This window comes from Tympanuchus pallidicinctus, unplaced genomic scaffold (genome assembly GCF_026119805.1).
Source record: "Tympanuchus pallidicinctus isolate F22 unplaced genomic scaffold, pur_lepc_1.0 scaffold23, whole genome shotgun sequence".
In the NCBI taxonomy this organism is placed as follows: Eukaryota; Metazoa; Chordata; class Aves; order Galliformes; family Phasianidae; genus Tympanuchus; species Tympanuchus pallidicinctus.
The window spans coordinates 2,423,891-2,444,222 of NW_026294740.1; the positions used below are offsets into that span (position 1 = coordinate 2,423,891).

A 20,332-nucleotide genomic window follows, 5' to 3' on the forward strand; every position below is an offset into this window, starting at 1 on the left:
ATAAATGGTGAACCTTAAGGCTGCTTGCTCTTTTCAGCTACTTCAGCTCCTAAACTAGCAAACACGCAACACATTTTCTAGCTGCATAAGAAGAGTCAGTGGATGTGAAGGACTGAAGCAGTGCTTCCTTACAGGTCCTTCAGCTGGGGCTGGGAAATTACAAAAGCCAATCTAATAAAAAGGTGATTTTTTCCAAGCGCGCAGCATGATTAAAAATCAGCCAATTAAAGTTCTGATTTAATATAAAACCTGAACGTTTCCAAATGCATAAAGCAGTTGACACCAGCATGACACCTGCCCTTTCCCTGCAGCTCTCCATATGGAAAAGAGATCGACCTGTTTTCTCCGTGCTGCTCTGCAGTAGAGGAGCTTGGACTCAGCTAAATTCACCAGCAAAGTCTCAAGCTCCGGTCCAAACTGCAGACCTGTTTTGCTTTTGCCAAGTTCTCAAGATGCTTTATAGCAAATAAAAGAAGAGAACAGTGTCAAACCTCTCGTGCAGGTTGGTCATACGTGTCTGAGTGACAATGGGAGATGCTATGTGGGGAGAGCACATGAGCCCTGCTGCCTTCTGCAGTCCCTTCCTTTTGTACCATGCAAACTGATAAGTGTGGGATGCTGGAAGCATCTGCTGCTCCATTACTGCAGTGTCTGCATATGGTGCTTCCTGCAATGCCTTTTTAAAGTTCCCCATTAGAACCATTCTCATCAGTTTGCAGACCTCTCCCATGAAGCTCCCATCTCCAGACTGAAGAGTCACAGCCACAGAAGCAGCTTTTCCATCCCCATTTCAATGCAACACCTGTTCCAGTTACACCAGGACTGATTTCACTAAGCTGCTTTACTAGAGATAAAAAATGAGCCAGGTAAGTGTGCATTTTTGAGGAAGCGTGCTGCACAGGGACCAAATTATGCTGGTTCACCTATGCAGGGAGCAAGAACCCCGGGGGTTCAGCTCTGGTCCAAGTGCAGTAACATTCCCTTAACACATGAAGGAGTCCTATTTTTCACCACCATGAAGCCATCCACCCCCAGGAGGAACCTCCTGCTGCCATCTTCTTTCCAACCAGAGACCACTGGGTCCCACTCGGCGATCGCTGCCCTACACTGCACTGCATGAAGTGAACACAGGCATCGTGAGTGTTGGAGTTCCCCTTCCTCCTCAAAGGAAAGGAGAAGGGCAGTGACACGAACAACAGGCAGCTTGAAAGCTGACTGATATTTTTTGAGCCACCAGGGAAATTGAAACTGGGTTCAAATTTCATTTTAAGTGATCGTTCCCCATTCCTAGTGCTCACATACATCAATGTCACAGGCGATGGGTAATATATTATACATGTATTCCATGAGTGACTACACACTCGAGTATGAAATAATTTGTGTTCCACTTATGTACATATGAAACTACTAATCAGCAAAAGGCAAAGTTTCACAGGAAAACAAAAATCCAAAGCTTTATCAAATGTCAAATGCAGAAGTAGTATTGAAAATACAAGGGGGGGGGGGGGGGGGGGGTTATGAAGCTTAAAAAGAGAAAGGGAACAAATAGACCAAACTACAAACCCAGATCGATGTTTTGGTTTGGGAGGGCATGGAGGAACCTGGGCTGTGCTTCTGGGGAGCTGAACCTTTGTTCTTACGACGTGCTGCTTTCCTGACCTCCGCACATTCTCACACTTCCACTAACCAGATTAACTCATGAGCCTGCAAACACTCATTGGCCGAGCCCACAGGAACTGCTGGTGTTTTTTGAGAAACCCTCTGGGATTTCCAGTTCTCATCAGTTGGGACGGCAGCATGTGAACGCTGCCATCCTGGCAAGTTACCCAGGAGCTGTGCAGAGGAAAAGAATCTGTAATAAGAGGTTTTTAATAGACACAATGGAATGCAACGGCTATTCCATTCTATTCTCCTCTCCAGCACGTCTTTGCCATGCCGAGCCAGGAGGACATAAGGGATACATGCATTGCCCTTGCATGTAATCTACCTCTGATATTATCCATGGTTTTCCTACCCTTACATTGAGAGGATTCTGGAGCAGCATTTCATGAGGCATTTACATCTCCAAGCATAAGGTCTGACTTTTCCTTACATAACTGAACACTGTAGTTAAACATATTCTTTAAAGGATTTACCAGTATCTCACAGTAGGAAGGTAATGAGAACACACATGGTGGGGGTATGCCCCATGAAGGCTGCCCAAAGGATGCTCAGACACGGCACGGTTCAGCACTGAGAATGTCCTGGGATGCCATGTTCCTGTCATCCTGCAGGATGAGCAGGAAGGGAAATTCATGTGTTCCTCCCCAGCCCTCTTCTGTAGCTCACCCTATAGGAAGAAACACATCTGTCCTCCTTCTAGAAGGGAGCTGGAGAAATGGGTCCATCCTGATGCTTTTTAATCTTGGACTCAATGGATAGTACACCTAAGGCAGCACACATCTCTTTTGTTTTTAATGAAACCCAGTTCCAAAAATATTTGTGAGAATTTTACTTCTAAAATGTGTAACTCAAGCCAGAACCATTTGTGCCTTTGCTTTTCTTGCTTTGATCTTGGCTAAAACACGTTACAAAAATAACGTCTAAGAGAGAGAGCAATGAGCAAAGCCCAACTAAAGGGAAAGTTGTGTCTCAACACAAACACACACGTCCCATCCTCTTACAAAGACATCAGTTTGGTAACTGTCACAAGGAGACCTATTCAAGCTCACAGCTCTTATGGGCAAAGAACTGCTCCATTTTAACCTCAAATGCATCTCAGTCTGATATTATTTTCCATATAAGCCTGTTTTATAGTATCTCACATCCGGGTGAGCTCTAACAGTCTATTTCTCACGGAGCAGCTATATCCCACTCTTAGCGAAACCTCTTCTGTTTAACATCCACGCTGCAGCTTAATAAATGCCACACTGTCATTTCCTCCACTTGCTGGTTTTTGCAAATGTCAAAGGGCAATCTCATAGCAAAAACTAAGCTTGGAAAAGGGAAACACCAGCTACCAATAATCTCAGAAGGGTTTGCCATGCAAGTTCTTTCAGGTTTACTTTGTGCTCATGTTTATTTTGAAGAAATCAGAGGATTTATTAGCACTGTCTGAAGCCATGCTGTGCTGAACACCAGCCAGCTGCCAGTGGAAACTACCAGATCGAGGAGATATCCCTCATTTTTGAAACCTCAAAGCATCAGATGGCCTCTCCTTTTTTTAGTATATAATAACGTGAGCAGAAAAGTCAGTTTGATTCAAAGCCTGCTTTGAGATATTCATAGGCCCATTTGGCATTCCTTAACAAAAAAAAAAAAGGCAAAACAAACAAACAAAAAAGCTTACACTAGTATTTCAGCAGTATTGAGGGGAAAAAAAAAAAGGTGAAACTCTTAATTAACCACAATCCTCAAGTTACTGTGAAATTTATACAGGGAACACTGAACTATTCTTCCTCCTCTGTCCTGCATTCAGTCAAAACAATATTATTAAAATATACATCACAGGCATTAAAGAGGCACTGAGTCCAAGGCAGTACACTGCGTTGCCATTGGGTGTTTGGAGGGAAAAGGTGAATGAATGGGCAGAGATGTTATTAAAATTGTCGTTTAGCCTGAAGTGGATTTTTATGATGAATGTAGCTGAGTGACAAACCATTGCCTAAACCAGACCAGCTCTGCATGTGCAGCAGCACGTGGAGCAAACAGGCACCGTGTCTGCCTGTGTCTCTCGCCATGGCCAAACCCATGGGTCCCTGCTCCATCAAAGGTCTCACCCTTCCATGGGAGGATTCTGTGTTTTTACACAAGAAAGGCTCATCTATTCATAGTTCCAGGGCAGAAATCCAAAAAGGCTATTGGAAGCATTCTGCTCCACAGTAAGAAGCTGGCCTGAAACAAGGGCATCCTGTGGGGCTGCTCCAGAAACACGCTTGGCCAATCATCCACCCGACCTGCAGGAAGGCAGCACTGAGACAAGCAGGCACAAGGCAATATTCTGCTAGGGATAGGCCTGGGGCCTCTCTTACATCATGTATTCTTTGTCACGAGCTGCTGTGCAGAAGGGAGGTGGGTGATGGATGCTGCCCCAACCCAACAGCATCGAGGCCTCCAGGCCTTGACCCATGCAGGTTCCAATTAGCCAAAATTAGTCAGCTGTGGCCAGGGTTTGTCTTCCCTTAAACACCTAACTGTGTGAAAGCAACAGTCCCTTTTTGCCCGTCGCCCACTCCAGCCTTTGTGGCCATACACCCTTCCCCGGGGAGCCTCCTCTGGTTTTGTTTCTCCCCTTTGCGAGCCGTGCCAATCATTACAGGGTCTCAGCAGCCCCATTATCATCCTGGGCAATTCTTAACTCATTAGGCTTTAAAACTGTTGGACTACAGGAGGAAAATAAAACCACAAACCGAGCAAATGCTTCAGCACGATAAAAGGATGTTAATGTTTTACCCCACTGACAATGACGGAATCCGGAGGATAATTATTATGGATATTTCCATGGGTTTAGTGTTACTTTTTCCTGACATGAGGTCCTCTGTGCAGCAACTAATTAAAAATGGAGTTTAATCTGCAGCCAACCTCGGGGGTTGATTTGAATTCTCCCACTGTGAACTTTCAAACATGGGAGCACGTCTGTTTGCACCAACAGGATCCAATATCCTGCCTTTGCGATGGACTTTTTGCATTTTGGCAGGCTGCGTGCCTATGATTATGCCAGACTGCAGCATTAATAATTCACCACCTGAACTGATCTTTCAGCATGAAACACAAGTAAAGACGACGTTAAGTGCTGCTTGGATTCCCTTCCACTGCTGCTCCCCTATTGTGTCTTCAGATTGTGCTTAATCTAGTGGGAATTTAGTACTAAATTTAAAAAAGTCACTTCTTAAGAGGTCAAATCCACATTTACGGCTCAGGAGAGAAAGCTGTTTTCCTGTTGAGTTTACCATTAATAATATTTTTAGGTTTTTTTTGTTTGAATCTCTGCATCAAAAAGAGATAAAACACTGTTAAATGGAGATGCAGGAGAGGAAGGAGGAAATTTTAACCACTTCTTAGCAAAAGGCTTATTAATACTCCACTCTTCTTCCCTCTGCTTGTGTGAAGAAGATTACCTGCAGAGATTAGAGGGCATCTCCTCCAGCAGAAGGGTAACACTTTCCAGTTTGAAAGTACTTTCTGCATTGAAACAGAACAGAAACCTCTTGTAGTGGGAAAAAAAAAAAAGGCACTAAAACATATTTATATGGCTGAAAATAACCCGGACATCTTCACTATGCTCAGATAACTGCCAGCCTCACTCAGCTGCATGGGCTCCAGCAAAGGAGCCATGACCAGATTCCTCCCAAAGCGTGGCACAGCTGCTGTCTGTGCCCTTTGCATCCCAAGCTTTAGCAATGCATTATATGCCAGGTCTTCCCTTTCTCAGGTGTTGCTGTTATTGTTTCAGGTAAAAAAAAAAAGAATGGGAAGGAAAAAAAACCAAAGGAAATGGGAAGAAAAGGAAGATAACCTCCATTTTGAACAAAGTTTCAGAATTTTCCATAGAACTTGCTGTTTTCACGTACTTCCACGTGATTTCCTCTGCTGCCTTAATTGTTGCATCCCAAAAGCTGTTACAAGGAAGGGAAAGCACTTTGCTTTCCATCCCAAAATAGGCAGCGCTGCTATTTTACACGCATCCACTGTTCAGGTGCTGTTATCACATTAACACTCAAAGATCCCAAATAAGGTCAATGCCTTTGTCTGTCAGCCTTTGTACAGTGAAGAGACAGTCCTTGCCCCAAAGACCTTAAAATATAAATAGATAAGGCAGACAAAGGGAGAAAGAAAGAACATTTCTATCGTTGCCACAGATAGGAAAAGGAAAGATAAAATGGTTTGCTGAAGGTCAGTGACACAGAGCTGAGGAAAGAACACTCTCAAGTCTCTATCAAGCATCTTTAACCACAGAACTGTCCAAAAAATAACCCTGTGTCCTCCGGTGTTTCATTCAGGCCTCTGCAGTGATGCCCAGATGGGGAGCTGTAAGGAATCTCTGCAGGCTGTCACTAGTGCTGGGTTTTCAAGTTCTGGAAGAGGTCCTAGGGGCAGTGCCAGGAGTTTGACCTCAGGTAGGTCCAAAAAGGGATCTCCAAAATTCCACGTTTGGACCTGACCACCAGGACACAATTCTCAGAGGAAAGCTGGTATGGCTGCTCCTCAGCACCCGTCAGCAGAAGTGGATTGCTGCATTCAAGCATCCACCCTCCAAGGAATGGGGTGAGAAAAATACAAAAGCAAATGGGAAAGGGTGCAAGAGACTAAAATCTATCAGTTGTGCCAACCACAGCACTAGGATAGGAGGGAGACCATAGAATCATAGAATTGTCAGAGTTAGAAGGGCCTTTAAAGATCATCTGGTCCAACACCCACAGCTCCATCAGTGCTCACAGCCCATTCCCTGACCTTGGCTGTCTGCAGGACAACACAACCTCTGTGAGCAACCTGTGCCAGTGAGATGCCTAGTTTAGGTCTACATGCTCCAAAAAAACAGGTATATTAAAAAGACTTACTGGACAGAAGTGAAAGGACTGAAGGATTCAGTTCCCTACAACGCTTTTCATTTCCACAGACAGCCAGAAGGGGAAAAAAAATAGGAAAAAATGGCATAAGCCACTCTGCAAAATAGCTTCTTCACCCCCATTTAGTGGCTGGTGCATGCCCTGTCATCTGAGATTTTCCATCCTTTATTCATTTTTCTGGATGTCAGAGAAAAGAGCTCTCTTACAAGCTTTATGCCCCACTGTATCCTATGGCAGCTGGCTCTGTGATTAACTGCGCCGTGTGGTGGCTCTCATCAGTGGCTGTGACATGCCAAGCAGGTAATGTTAGAAGTCTTATGTTGAAGCGGAGTTTAAGAGTGTGTTTAGTTAACCCAGGTTAAGGTCTGCAGTTTCTCTCTCCTTTCTCTGCCTCCCCCCAGCATAACTGGTCACAGAAATTTGTAGGTTTGGGGTCTGGTGTTTCTTTTTTTTTTTGAAACCTTTGTCTTCATAGAGCTGCTGGTGTTAGATACACCACAGCAAATACGGATGCACATATAAAATAAGTGGCAGCACATGACAAAAATAAGTCACAGCTCTATCACAGTGGCTTTCCAGGTGGGATTTGTGTGGTCCCTTGTTGCAGGACTGCCAGCTCTGACGCAGGTAATGAAGCTTAATTTTAGAGCACAACGAGTGTTTCATCCCATGAAACCATGAGAGTTGGTCCCAGATCAGGCTCTGGATTCATCCCTGACCCTTCACATTACCACAGTTAATGACCTATAAGGATATTTTAACCATGACTGAACCCCAGGTGATCAGCGGAGCTCATGGTTCGCTCAAGCCACTGACCCCTCCTACAGCCCATGACCCACCTTGGCTGTGCCCCCTAAGCTTCCTTTTGGAAACCAACACCTCTCCTTAGACACAGTCTTTCCTGTAAACAACTGAGCCATGGCTGTTACTGCAGCTACTGCAGCCATCCAGAGCCATTACCAGTGTTTAAAGAGAGCTTGAATTACTGATGGATGGGGCACTCCAGCTCACAGTTGTCTTTTGCTGTAACTCTGCTGGTTTTCACAGCCCCAGGGGTTGTTTGTGTTCAGCTCTTCCAGGGACAGGGCAGAGCTGTGGGGGTCACAGGAGGATCCTTCCAATGTGCCTGGGACCAGACCCAACCAAGAGTGAGAAATAATAGAGCTGAGAGTAACAAGTGCACAACCAAGATTAGAAATACAGTCTTTCTAAACATTGTTAATGACACATTCTGCATCATCAAAGTGACCATCTTTAGCTCAACTTGAGGAATATTTCATCTTTTTCCCCCCTTTCTCGCACTGTTGCTCTCTGCTCCATGCTCTTCATAGGGGCTGATGTCTTCCAATTCCATCCTTTCACATTTTTTCCCCAGATGCCAGTGTGAATAAGAGCAGTCCTGGTTAATAGGGACATTCATGGAGGTGCTCATCTCAAAGCATCTCCTGTAACGCAGCCCTGTCTTGCCCATAGCCCCACACCTGTCCTTTGTCACAGCTGGGCAGCCCAGACCTGGAATCCAACCCCAGGAGGGAGGTTATTTTATCTTCAGAGAAAGGCAAACAGAACAGGCACTCATCGATCTTGAGAAAGAAACATTAGCCAAGTCAAACACACACAAATGTCTGAAGCAACAGGATGTCCATGATGTAATGCCTGGATTCACCTTGCCAGCTCCTCTTACATCAAGGACAGTCTTGGAGGGAAAGTGAAAAGACTGAGCACAGGGCGAAGGATTTGTAAAGAACATTGACCAAACCTATTCTGAATCAGAGCTGGTTGCTCGCAACAGCTCAGCTTTAGTGCTGGCAGCCTCCACTCAGCACTGCCAGACCCAGTAAGTCACCACCAGCTGCCCAGTGTGTCCACTTGAGCTGGCTCCCCTCCAGTGGGCTGTGTCCTACTGCCTTGTGCCATTCAGCCATCCACTAGGATGAGTTCACAGGGACTGCTGTGAGAAGTTTTTCCTTTTTATCCTATGGAAGTGCCCCCAGGGAGACGGGGATCTGGCTGGGAGAAGAGCCCAGGCAGCTCCAGCTGCAGCCAGCTGTGGCTTTGTGAGACAAAAGCACCTTGGCAGAAAGAGAAAGAAACAGCAGGGCACCAACCCTTCCCCACAACACACGCAACTTTGTGCTAGCATTGATGCAAGGACTCCAGCAGAGAAGCTACTGCTGACAAACCTGCCTTTATCCAAGGCTATGAGCTGTATTTTTAGTTACTGGCTCAAACCCTCTCGCTTCTGGCCAAAGAGCATGTAGGAGGGATGGATGTAGCCACCCTCACACTATCCCTTTCTGTAGCCAGCTGACAGTTGTCCCACATCACAGTGTTTGCTCAGGGCAGCAATGGGATGGCCTAGGGACAACAGGAAAGGATGCATTCCAGGCTTAGCTATAAGGCCATCCATCACAAGTTGGGAAGTTGTTTTGCCCTTAAAGTTCTTAAGATAAGTGCAACACAAAATAACCTTTACAGTCAGAGGGCAGTGAGGCCTGGCACTGCTGCCCAGGGAAGTGTGGGTGTCCCATCCCTGCAGGTGTTCAAGGTCAGGTTGGATGGGGCCCTGGGTAGTCTGAGCTGGCAGCTGACACCCTACCCATGAAAGGGGGTTGGAGCAAAATGGTCTTTAAGGTTCCTTCCAACCTTAACCGTTCTATGATTCTATGAAAAGTAGCCTTGGCTTCTTAATTCTACATCTCAACACACAGTGCTCAGCACATCTGAGCTAAGCACTGTGGCTACAAGCACCAGCAGTGATTTAACTCATAAACATGCATGGACAGTCCAGTGGTCTCCATAAAGATTACACTGGTCTGGATTGATGTCAATCATTGATAAAGGCTTACACCAATTTGAAATCCAGTTACCTGGCCAAACAAAAGCCAAAAGATTCACTACTCCTTTGCAAAATCTAGCTGCCAAATGTAGGAATCCCCTTGAGCACAGCCAAGAAAGGCAGCAGAACATGGGTCCCAGCAATCCTTGGTCTTTTGAAGTCTCTGGTGCTTCCCAGGTCTGGCTGGCAGAGATGGCACTGGGAGGAATCGTGGTCCTTCCCCTGAAGCCAGTTAGAGGAATGGGAAGAACAGACATAATTAAAAAACATTGGGGGAAAAACTTAATGGAAAGACTGCAAAATGGGTGGTGGCTTTTTTTGAGTTGCAAGTCAAAGTTCTGTTTGATCTACTCATTTACCAGAGCTAGTTCAGAGAGCTAACTACTGGCATGGACCTCAAAAGTTTATTTCCTTGCCAGTATTCCCCGGCTTGTATTACTTCCTTTTAACAATAACACCATAAAATTAGACCTTCATTAATGCTGAATTCCACTTTAATTCACAGAAGAGAGCTAAGAGACCTGATGTGACCATCCAAGCACTGACTAAAGCAAATACCTCAGAGGATGCTATAATAAAGAGTCAGCACCTCACAGAGACGTGTCATTTTGCAATGATCTGCCTCATTAAGCCTGGCATGGTGGACTGACCATCCCTGCTCAGATGCCTTCTGATACCTGAAACGGGTGCAGGTGGGAGGCAACACACATCCCATAAGATTTCCCTTTACCCAGCTGGCCTTCTGCTTCTGGTTAAGAACTTTTAGCAGTCTTTTTTAATGCCAAAACACAATGTTTCTCAGCTGATAGGAGAACTGGATGATTCCAGTGGGAAATGAGAATTTGTTTTAGAGAGCTTTTGCTAGAAGTAAGCATTCAGTAAGTGGGGGGTCTTCCCTCCCCTTGCTGTTTCTGAAGAAGCAGAAGTTCATGTTTCCTTTTGGAAGTTTTAATTATGTCAGTAAAATACAGTTTGTTTTTAAGCTGGATTTTTTAAGTTGATTTGGCTGAAGTGGCACATTGCAGCCTCTTGGGCTTCAGTAGTTTATTTTTACTCTTTTGAAAAAAAAGAAAAAAAAAAAAGAATTAGAAAAAGCACACCTAAATGGGAGCCTTTGTTAGCAAAGGTCATTAAAAGTTCTGGGGAAACTTTTGTCTAATTTAGAATTGTTCTTAAATAACACTGTGTTCCTGTTCACGTTTAATTTCTCACTATTTTATTTACATTCTGCACCATGGACTCCAGCATGAGACATGAGTCAGCCCCAACCCTGGAGATATTAACAGCCGTTCTTGAATGTGCTACCAGAGATTTGTGAGCACTGCCTTTGAATCAGCAAACATCTGAGGTGCAGGCTTTTAAATGGAAACTTTCTTCAAGATATCTCTATTTAGGATCAGCTCTTTGCAAATTTGCATTATCACGATCTATTCTGACAACTGTTCCCATTTCCACTGACGGTGGAAAATGTTTCTAAGCAGTTATCAAGAAATATGTAAAACACAGAAGTGTTGATGAGAGTAATTCAATTATTCTTTATTACATAAAATCATAGAATCATTAAGGTTGGAAAAGACCTCTAAGATCATCCAATCCAACCACAGACCCACGCCCTCCACCCCCACTGACCGCATCCCTCAGTGCTGTATATTGGCAGCTCTTGAACACCTCCAAGGACGGTGACTGCACACCTCCCTGGGCAGCTGTGCCACTGCATCACGGCTCTTTCTGAGAACAAACATTTCCTCATATCCAACCTGAGCCTCCCCTGGCACAATTTAAGGCCTTCACCTCTTGTCCTATTGCTGTTACCTGGGAGAAGGGGCCAACCCTCACCTCAGCACCACCTCCTATCAGGGAGCTGTAGAGAGCAATAAGATTTTCTCTGATCCTCCTCTTCTCCAGACTGAACAATCCCACCTATGTATGTTTATAGATACTTAATAGTCCAGTTTTTCTCTTTGGAAATCTACAGAAGGCCAACATCTGACACAACACATTCCCACCAGGGACAGCCCATAGTGATGCTCCATTTCTGACCAGAGAGCAGAACTGCTCTAAGTGCCCTGGCCCCTCTGCACCGCACAGCCCAATGCTGCCTGAGCTGAGTGAGAAATCACATGAGCCTGGCTCAGAAGGGAGAAAAAAACCTCTTTCCTTTAGAACTCCTGCTTTCTCATAGCCTGCAAAAAAATAAAGACCTGAAATCAACCCACCGACCCGGCAGCAGCCAGCCTTGTGCTTTATTCACGTGCCACGGTGGAGCCAGCCCAAGTGTAGCACCAGGCAGCAGGAGCCAGCAGTAATTCTGTGTGTTTATTTTCCCTGGGTGTGTGCAGCCAGCTGCCAAGCAGCGTTGCTTACCTCATGGGCATACAGCAGCAGCGTTGTGAGCCGGGCTGGGGCAGGGGGAAGGCTCCAAAGTTGGAGGTTCAGGAGGTTTTGTGTCTTCCTTAGGGTGGAAAAATCCAGGCTAGGTTCCCAGCTTAAAAAAAAAAAAAAAAAAAAAAAAAAAAGTAATAAAAATTGTAATTATTCCTACCTCCGTGGTTCTGGAGGTACCGAGTGAAATGACGATTTATTCCACAATGAAGTATTTCTACCCCAAGCCCCATGCCCTGTTAGAAGCTCTGGTCCATCATCAGGCTCTGCAGGGCCTCCAAATGCTGCTACTCAGACACAGCCCTGAGCAGCCTCCAAGCTGTGGATGCTCTTATCCCCATCCTCCATCCCTTTCCAGACAGCAGTCTGTCAGAAGAAAGAAGTGTCCTCATGGCCTTCCTTCCCCTTCAGTCTGCATTTTTCATCCCCACGTCTTTTTCAACATAGAACAGCCCACTGCCACAAGAAAACTTCTTTATTTTCTTCCTGACAATGGTCCTTGGAAGCCCTCAAAGCCGTCACTTCTCTGTACTTTGATTCATTCCCTTTCTCTTCCCCTGGCTCTCGTTTTTCCCTGCAGCCCACTGTTTGTTCTGCCCCTTTGGCTTCCCCATTTGCCTCTGAAAAAGGGAGAATAAGGCAGTAGAGAAGGGATGGGAAGAGAAAAGCAGAAACGATTGAAGTCACAACTGGGGACAGCTTGGGACCAGATTCCTTTCTTAGTGTTATTCTTGCTCAAAATGTCAATAATTTTATCATTATGTTCAATTAATTTTCAATCAGCTCTGTCTAATCTTGTTGTAGGAGGGGAACTAAGAGATGGGTTGGACAAAAAGAACCCAAAGAAAATGATTATTCTTTTTTAATCTCCATTTTTAAAACCAGCTGCCATCCTCACAACCAAGCAGAGCTTCGCAATCCTTTCCTCTGGGGTTTCTCACAGGTGTTTGGTCTCTGCTACGTTTCCATGACTTTTTATTAACTGCATTCATTCTTCTGTTCCCATATTTCAGGTCTCAGGGCAGGGGTGGTGCACTTTCAGGATGCTCACATTGATTGGCAGTGTGCTCCCAAGTACTGTGCTGCCCAGAGAGCCTTCAGTGCTGCCAGGGTTCCAACCCAGAGCTCTGGAGTATTTGAGATCTCAATTATTTATGTGATCATGCTGTGGGTTAATGCTGACTGACACTAAAACACTGCCTAGATTTAGGTTCATAAAATTTTTATCCCCACTATGAACTGCAAGTCTTTCTCCAATTTCATTTAAAGGAAACAGAGTATCGAAAAGCCTACTGAGGAATTCATGAGCAACTTGCTGCAACCTCGCTTCTCCTCCTAGACAAATCCTGGGACTTGATTACCATAGCAACATATCATAATTTTAATTCCCTTCCTGATTGCCCCTTCTCAGAGCCCAGTACATCTGCTTGCCTTCCTAGGAGCTTGCCATGCAATTTGGGGTGGGTGTAGAGCGCGTGGCACCTGCTCCTTATGGCTCACGAAGGACCCAGGAATGGACATGGCATCATTTTTGGGGTGAAATACCCAGAAAGGGTCAATAAAATTCAACAAACCCAATGCAGTCAATGCTGGGCATCACAAAGGTGCAGATTGATTGATGGAAGATCCTTGGAAGGAATGATTTTTGGGGGGTTTTACACATGGCAGCTTCCAGCATTGCAATGGAACTGGGAACACAGTGAGCAGTGTCTACAAAAGTGCAGCATCTCCAGCAGTGACAATCCCATGCTTTGAGATGTATCTTATTTTAGGATTACAATCTCTTTGTCTCGCTGGAACAAGGTGCAGGCACCAGAGATGCCTTTCTCAACTCATCCACTGTAACTGTACAAATACACCACAATCACTGAGAAGGAGCAACCATAGAACATCCTGAGTTGGAAGGAACCCAGAAGGATCATCCAGTCCAACATCCTCACCTTGCCAAAACTTAGGGATGGACTCTGTGCTGAAATGTGGGCAGGACCTCAGCCCAACACCATCAGAATGATAATTTCAAGCACATAACATTAATGGCTTGAGGCAGAAACCCCTTGCTCATAGACAAGAGCCCATCAGGGAGCTCTGTTGGGTCATAGCATCTGGGTACTTGTTTCAGTCTATTTCATATGTAGAAAAAAATAGTCACATCAAAAATCTAAATGGAATAAAAGGAACGTGGGCACATATTTGTTATGGGGCAGACTAACAAAGTGCTCCATTCTGATCAGTACTGACAATGTGGTTCTGTGCATCAGGAACCCATCCCTGCCAAAAGGGCCAGCAGCAGCGTAAACCTGCTATGTTCTGTGAGATATGCAGTTATGTGTTGAGCACTTCATAATGCCATGCACACATATGTACATATAACACACAATACATACTATGTATCACATATAGTATGTAACATACAATATGCCCAATTTTGTCACAGGCCCCCAGAGAGCCACAGCTCATTGAAGCACAAGGAAGACACAGGAGCTTCGCCTTTTCCTAAGGCAGAAATGAACGAATGCAGCACTGAAAAGAGCAGATTGAAACTGTGGTAGTTGGGTGTGTTCCTCCACCTTGAGAGATCCACTTCTTCCTATTGCTGAAGGGTTAAAAATTGGAATAGGAACTGTTTTCCTTCTTTCTCTGCACTATTTTATTTAGTTTTCCTTTCATTATTGTTTTCCTTCTTCTAAAATAAAAGTAATCTAAGTAATTACAATCATAAAATGGACGCGAGCAAAATGGGTACTGCGGGATTTATAAAATACAAATTTCCCTTTTCTGGGAAATGCAGTCTCCTCTGCACTTAAGCTTTCCAAGCCCTGCCCAGCTCTGAAGGTGGCACAGACCCCGTAAGGCTTGTAAGCCCCAAAGAAGAAATCACTTAAATATCCAGCCCTCCCCAGGACCCACTTCAACACATGCAGCAGAGTTACAGCGTGCTTCAAGCACACTAACAGGGATGCTGCCTGCACTGCAGCAGGGAAGGACTGCCATTAGGAGCAAGTCAGTGGCTGCCCAGCAGATGAATTGGGTTCCACTGGGACACACCACCATGCCCTCCGTGGAAATGGAGCAGCTCAGCTCACTGAGCTCACACCTAAGGATTCGCCACCGCGCCGAATACCCAACCTACATAAGGTTACCCAGCACCAGGCAGAGCCAGCTCCTTCCCCAACAAAGGAGCCCATTGGGTTTTCTTTTTTCATTTTACCTTTTTCTTTTTTTTTTTAAACTTTTCTGAATATGACCCAAGAAAAACCTTCCTTGATGTTAACCAAGCAGTTATTGGCAAAATTTCACCAGCGTGAAAACAAGGAATCTTTCTTACAGGCTAAATGTAACCAAATTGCCCCAGTCCTGTCAAGCCCTCTTTTCTTTTCACCATTCCTTTATTTATTTTTGAACTGATAACTGCTCTTTGCATTTACATCAGCCAGAAAGGGGGAAATCCACTCTGACTTAGAGAAGCAGAACATCAGTTATCAGTCTGAGACACCATGTAACCTCCTTTAGAAATTAACAACTGCTTCCAAACTACTGGAAAATCCTCAGAGGAAGGCAGGACCGATCACTGGGCCCCTATCAAAGAGTTGCATTTCTTCCATGGTCTGTTTTCCACAGTAGCACCAGAGCTAGAACTATGTGGGAGATGGCTGTGTTTGGAAATGTGGTGTCCCAGATACAATTCAGCATCTGAAATGGGCTCCAGTACGTCCCAAATCATTAAGTTCATGGTTAATTATTCAAGTATGGACCAAAATTTTCCTTACACATCCTTCTAGGGATGTTATTTTGCCCAGAAAAATCAAGTGTTTTTGAGTTGATGCCTCATAGACACTGATTTCCTCAACAGCAAGAAAAAAAATCTTCATTACCTTAAATAAGCTCAGTTCATTTAAAAAGAATTTACAGTCTGACAGATCAACATTTTTTTCTTATCACTACTTCCTAGAAATGAGGGATGGAGAAGATAAACAAAGGACCAGGGAGATGCACCAAAGATCAGATTTTACCTTCCTACCCCAGTGGGAAGCCCTGATTTCACACAGTCAGACACCCAGGCACAGAGGCGATAAGTTCTGGCTTACCTGGAGAACTTCCAGACCTAAAACCCTGATTTTCTTCCCTTGCTGACCCAAAACCACAGTCAAGTAATGCAGGATCAGCTCCTGCACACGCACTTGTTGCAGACCTTGGTGAAATTCCGGGAAGACAGATGCACCATTGGCAGCCCTGTACAACAATGTACATTTTTATGCTAAGTACATTTTTTTTTAATGTGCTGTTTTTTTGGCAACGCGACAGCAAAGTTAATCAGACCTTTCATTGCTTCAACCGGCTTTAAAGGATTTGTAATATTATACTCACTTCTTAGAGAGCAGAAGGAAATTGTTTGTCTGATTCAGAACCTGTTATTTATTGTGCATTAAGAGCACAATCACCTAATGCAGTCAACAGCAGGATATTTCATCCGTGCTTTAGGGAGGTGGGAGTGGAAAGCCTCTACGCTGTCCTACCAAGTGACATAAACCTACTCTGATCTCAGAAGCCACCTCCTGAATACTAAGGAGCTGGGACATAATGGCTTTTAAAGAATATAGTTTCCAATTAGGTCATTGGTTTCAAACACAGGGTGTACTAAATTAGTAACATTTGGTGGTGAATTTCTTTGAAGTTCTCATTAATTTTGGTCTTGGATTTGAACTTTTCTTGGCCATGTTCCTTATAGAATTTGGATCCCGGTTATGTCAAAACAACTGATTAGCCCCACAGTTTGAAGGCAAGGGGGATTAGGTAGGGCGGGTGTTAGATTTCATGAAAGGCCTATTTACCTCGTCGTTTAGCATGACCAAATGGGAGGGCAGCCAACAGGGGCTACACGCTGGAAAAATTCCAGTGCTCCCAGCTCGTTAGGGATCTCTGCTGCAAACGGCAGCGCTGTGCTTGCGATAGCGGCCACTGGTCAGATCCAGCTCCATGGTGGGACATTCCCTGACCCATGGGCTCTGCTGCCCAGACAGGCTGCCACTTCTTCAGCTCCTGGGAAGGCAGCGAGAAAGAGGAAGTTCTTTAAGGAATTCTTCAGATGGTGCCTTTGTCCTCATGAAGGGCTCAAAGTAAGCTTTTCCCAACAAGTCAATAGAACTCTTTCCATCAGCTCCAACGAGTTCAAAACCAGGCTTTTGAACAGATCAGAATCACCAACGTGGAGAATTGCTAAGGAGCTCATGAGGATGCTCTGACACAGCTCCTGTCTAAAGAAGCAATAAGTTTAATTCTGGAATTAATGAACCTTAGCCCAGAGGAGAAAATGCACAGTGACTCATGGCAGCAATGAAGCTTGGGAAACCCTCAATGGCTCATGCTGCAGTGAGTGGAACCTGCAACACACACTTGTGTCCATGGTGCACAACTCCTTCCTGAGGACTCTAATTAGTCACAGGACAAAGGAATGCACCCGGGGCCTTCCCTGGAGATCACAGCCCGGTGTCATGGATCTGGCAAGCAGAAGGCTCAGAGGTCACATGAAGAAAAATGCTCTCACTGAGAGCAGGCTGTGAGACACTGCCTGTCCCCAGGGGACACTGATCTTGAACCGAGATGGCGCATCAGATTTGGAGGGTGCAAGGCCAGTGTTATTTACAGGTCTACTAGATGCATGCAGGCTTGGCACTGCTTTGAGCCCTCCCTGGGCAGCCTGTGTCAGTGCATCACCACTCTTTCTGAGAATAATTTTTTTCCTAATATCCAACCTGAACCTCTCCTGGCACAACTGAAGGCCATCAGCTCTCATACTATTGCTGTTATCTAGAGATGAGCTGATCCCCCCAGTGCTTGCTCAGGAGCTCTGAGGATAACGAATGGTGTTCAGCCATAATAACAAGGTGTAAAAGTGAATAAAACTCATCTTTTCCTCAAAAGGGAAAAAAAAACAAACCAACCACAAACATCTTGACATTGTGCTTTCACTTGAGAAAATGACTGGTTGTTATTTCCATCTCTAGACAGTGCAGCATCACTGCTCACAAAGTTCTCTCTTACACCAAATCACTGCAACTGTCCCAATGCAGACTTTGCTCTCACCAGCCCCATGCACACACTCAGCTTTCAGCATGGATTCAACCACTCCAGCAGGGAATTCTTAACACAAATAGCACTCCTACACATGCAGAGGTGTTTGTAGGATCACGGTCACACAATTAATAGAGAACTAACTTTAATAAGCCTAATTAGGGTCGCTCTCCTAGGGTGCAAAAAGTAACACTGATACCTTACTGGCTAGGGAGAGAGAAATCACAAGTCTGATGGAGCTCCTTCCCACAGCCTGGTGATCTCAGAGAGGGACTTCAGCAATCCATCCTATAAAGCTGGAGCTACTGAACACTGAGCTGGATGCATTCAAGTGGAGCCATGGAAAATACTTTTTAATTCTTTGTTTCCCAGCAGTAGACTATGGCTTGGAACCATTTCCTTCACAGCTCAGAAACGTCCTTCGCATAATGAAGTCCAAGTATGGAAAAAATAACAGGGAGAACAGCGAGCGAGAGCCTTTTAGGAAGGGTCTTATCTGAAAGAAGTGGGGCCTTTTATAGTGTTTAATGGAAGTCTTGCATGGGAAAATGAGAAGACCATTGTGGCTCTTGCTATCCTGCAGACCTGCATCCATCTCTGCATCTGCAGGAGCAGCAATATCCCACTCCAGACCCTTGGACAGCAAGCAGGCAGTAGGTAAATGTTTGTTCACCCTTGGAGTTTTCCAGGGTAGAGCACTTCCTCTGGCTCTTCTCGAATTAAAAATCACTCAGTGGCCTGCAACAGCTTCTCATCTGGCATATCTTGAAACCAATATTTCAGCACAATTTACAGCCTTTTGGGGAGGGGAGGACTTGGTTATTTAGTAACTTCCCCGCTCGCCCCTAGGAAGGTCAGATCCTTTTGTTCCCTGCCAGAAGAGTGAAAGCCATAAACTACAGGAGGGAGAGCACTGGAAGCTTGTTCCTCCAACACAGTGCACCTGGATAACCCCACAAACAGCCTGCACGCAGCCAGGGCACGTATGGGGAAGAGAAAACATTGTGGGTCTGATGCATCAGAGCACAGTACACAGCAGCAGTGCTGGAGGGCAGTTTAGGAGCAGAGCACTGGGACACAGAATCCATGGATTAGGTGCATTTAACTGAGACGTGAATGAAATCTGCCACTTGCAACAAAGCACTCAGCAGAAGCCAGAAGGGGCTGACCCCTATTGATTTCCCTTCGCTAGCCTTTTCCCTGCTAGGAGGTGGAAAATAGAAAAGCAAAGCACCTGTATAGCACAGTGTGGTGCCCAACACTGCTGCCAGCAGCTCCCTCAGCTTGCAGAGCACAGCAGTGCTTATAAGGGCTTAAGGCAGGCTGAAATAACAACAACCATAACAACAAAACAACGCTTCCCTGGAGGCGTTCAAGGCCAGGTTGCATGGAGCCCTGGGTAACCTGACGTAGTACTTGATCTGAAGGTTGGCAACCCTGCCTGTGGCAGGGGTGTTGGAACCCGATAACGTTTGAGGCCCCGTCCAATCCAAGCCATTCTAGGATTCTATGAGCAAGAAGGCAAGAATGAGAGTAACTTCCAAGAAGATCCTTCCAAAAGAGAATATTTGTTAACAACTTTTAAAATAATGGGCATTTTTAAAGGAAAAAAAAGAAGAATTAGCAACATCATTTCCATGCTGTTTTGTGTCCGAAGCTCCCTGGGTATTTAATTGCTGATGTTTCAAATTAAATGCAATCCCAGGTAGGATTGCATTGCACTACACAGATGCTGCACTGTCTGTGTAGGGGAGATGCCTCCAGAGCAGACAAAAAGTTGTTACATCCATTTTTCCCCACAGGCCCCCCTCAGTTCCCAGCCAATATTTTGGGGAACAAGGTTAAAAGCCCTCAGGTCTCAGAAAACCCACCAGTGAGAGAAAGAAACACCTTTCATTGCCACCACACATTTCACAACATTTCATTTCAGAAGAAATCAGAACAAAAACACCAAGGAACAGCAGCCCAGGCTGCTGCCTACCTGAAGTCTTTCGTCACCCCACTGAAGTACAAAACAAACATTTTTCCTCTATCTCCCTTATTTATTCTGAACAATATTTACCCAAGAGCTGAGACTTATCTCCAGGAAGCCACCAGGGGAAAGATAGCAGAGGAAGAGAGAATCGAGGAAAGCATTTTGAACAGCCCAGGTAGAGAGGCAGCAGTTCTTAACATCACCTCCATCCCAGCTTGCTTGCTCAGCCTGACAACCAACAGCTCGTTATGCAGTCCTAACATTTCTGTGCAATTTAAACATTGGTAATGCTGCGTGGTCTCCAAGGTCACTTTCTGAAGAGCTGTCTTTAGCCCAGTGGTTGCCAGCTAGTTAGGAATAAAAACGACAATTTCACTCAAGCAAATTACATCCTGGAAGTGTATATAATACATTTCAGTGAGTGCAATGGAAATGATCAGGTGGGGGTCCGGCTTGGAATACATTAATTTACATGGGTATAAAACAGGTTCCTCATATCCAGAAACATTCCAGCTTAGTCCT

General features: G+C 45.0%; 1 long non-coding RNA gene across 2 annotated transcripts in view; it reads right to left on the reverse strand.

Annotated features, from left to right (window-relative positions):
* Positions 1-20,024, reverse strand: part of LOC128083255 (uncharacterized) — a 43,813-nt gene extending 23,789 nt beyond the window's left edge. The window contains exons 1-2 of one of the 2 annotated variants that reach the window (XR_008207998.1): positions 19,898-20,024; positions 11,749-11,869 (exon numbers count right to left, since the gene is read on the reverse strand). This is a non-coding gene — a long non-coding RNA (uncharacterized LOC128083255). Of the gene's footprint in view, positions 1-11,748; positions 11,870-19,816; positions 19,844-19,897 lie in introns of those variants that run through there. The other variant, XR_008207999.1, reaches the window with a different exon arrangement.
* Positions 20,025-20,332: the final 308 nt, after the last annotated feature.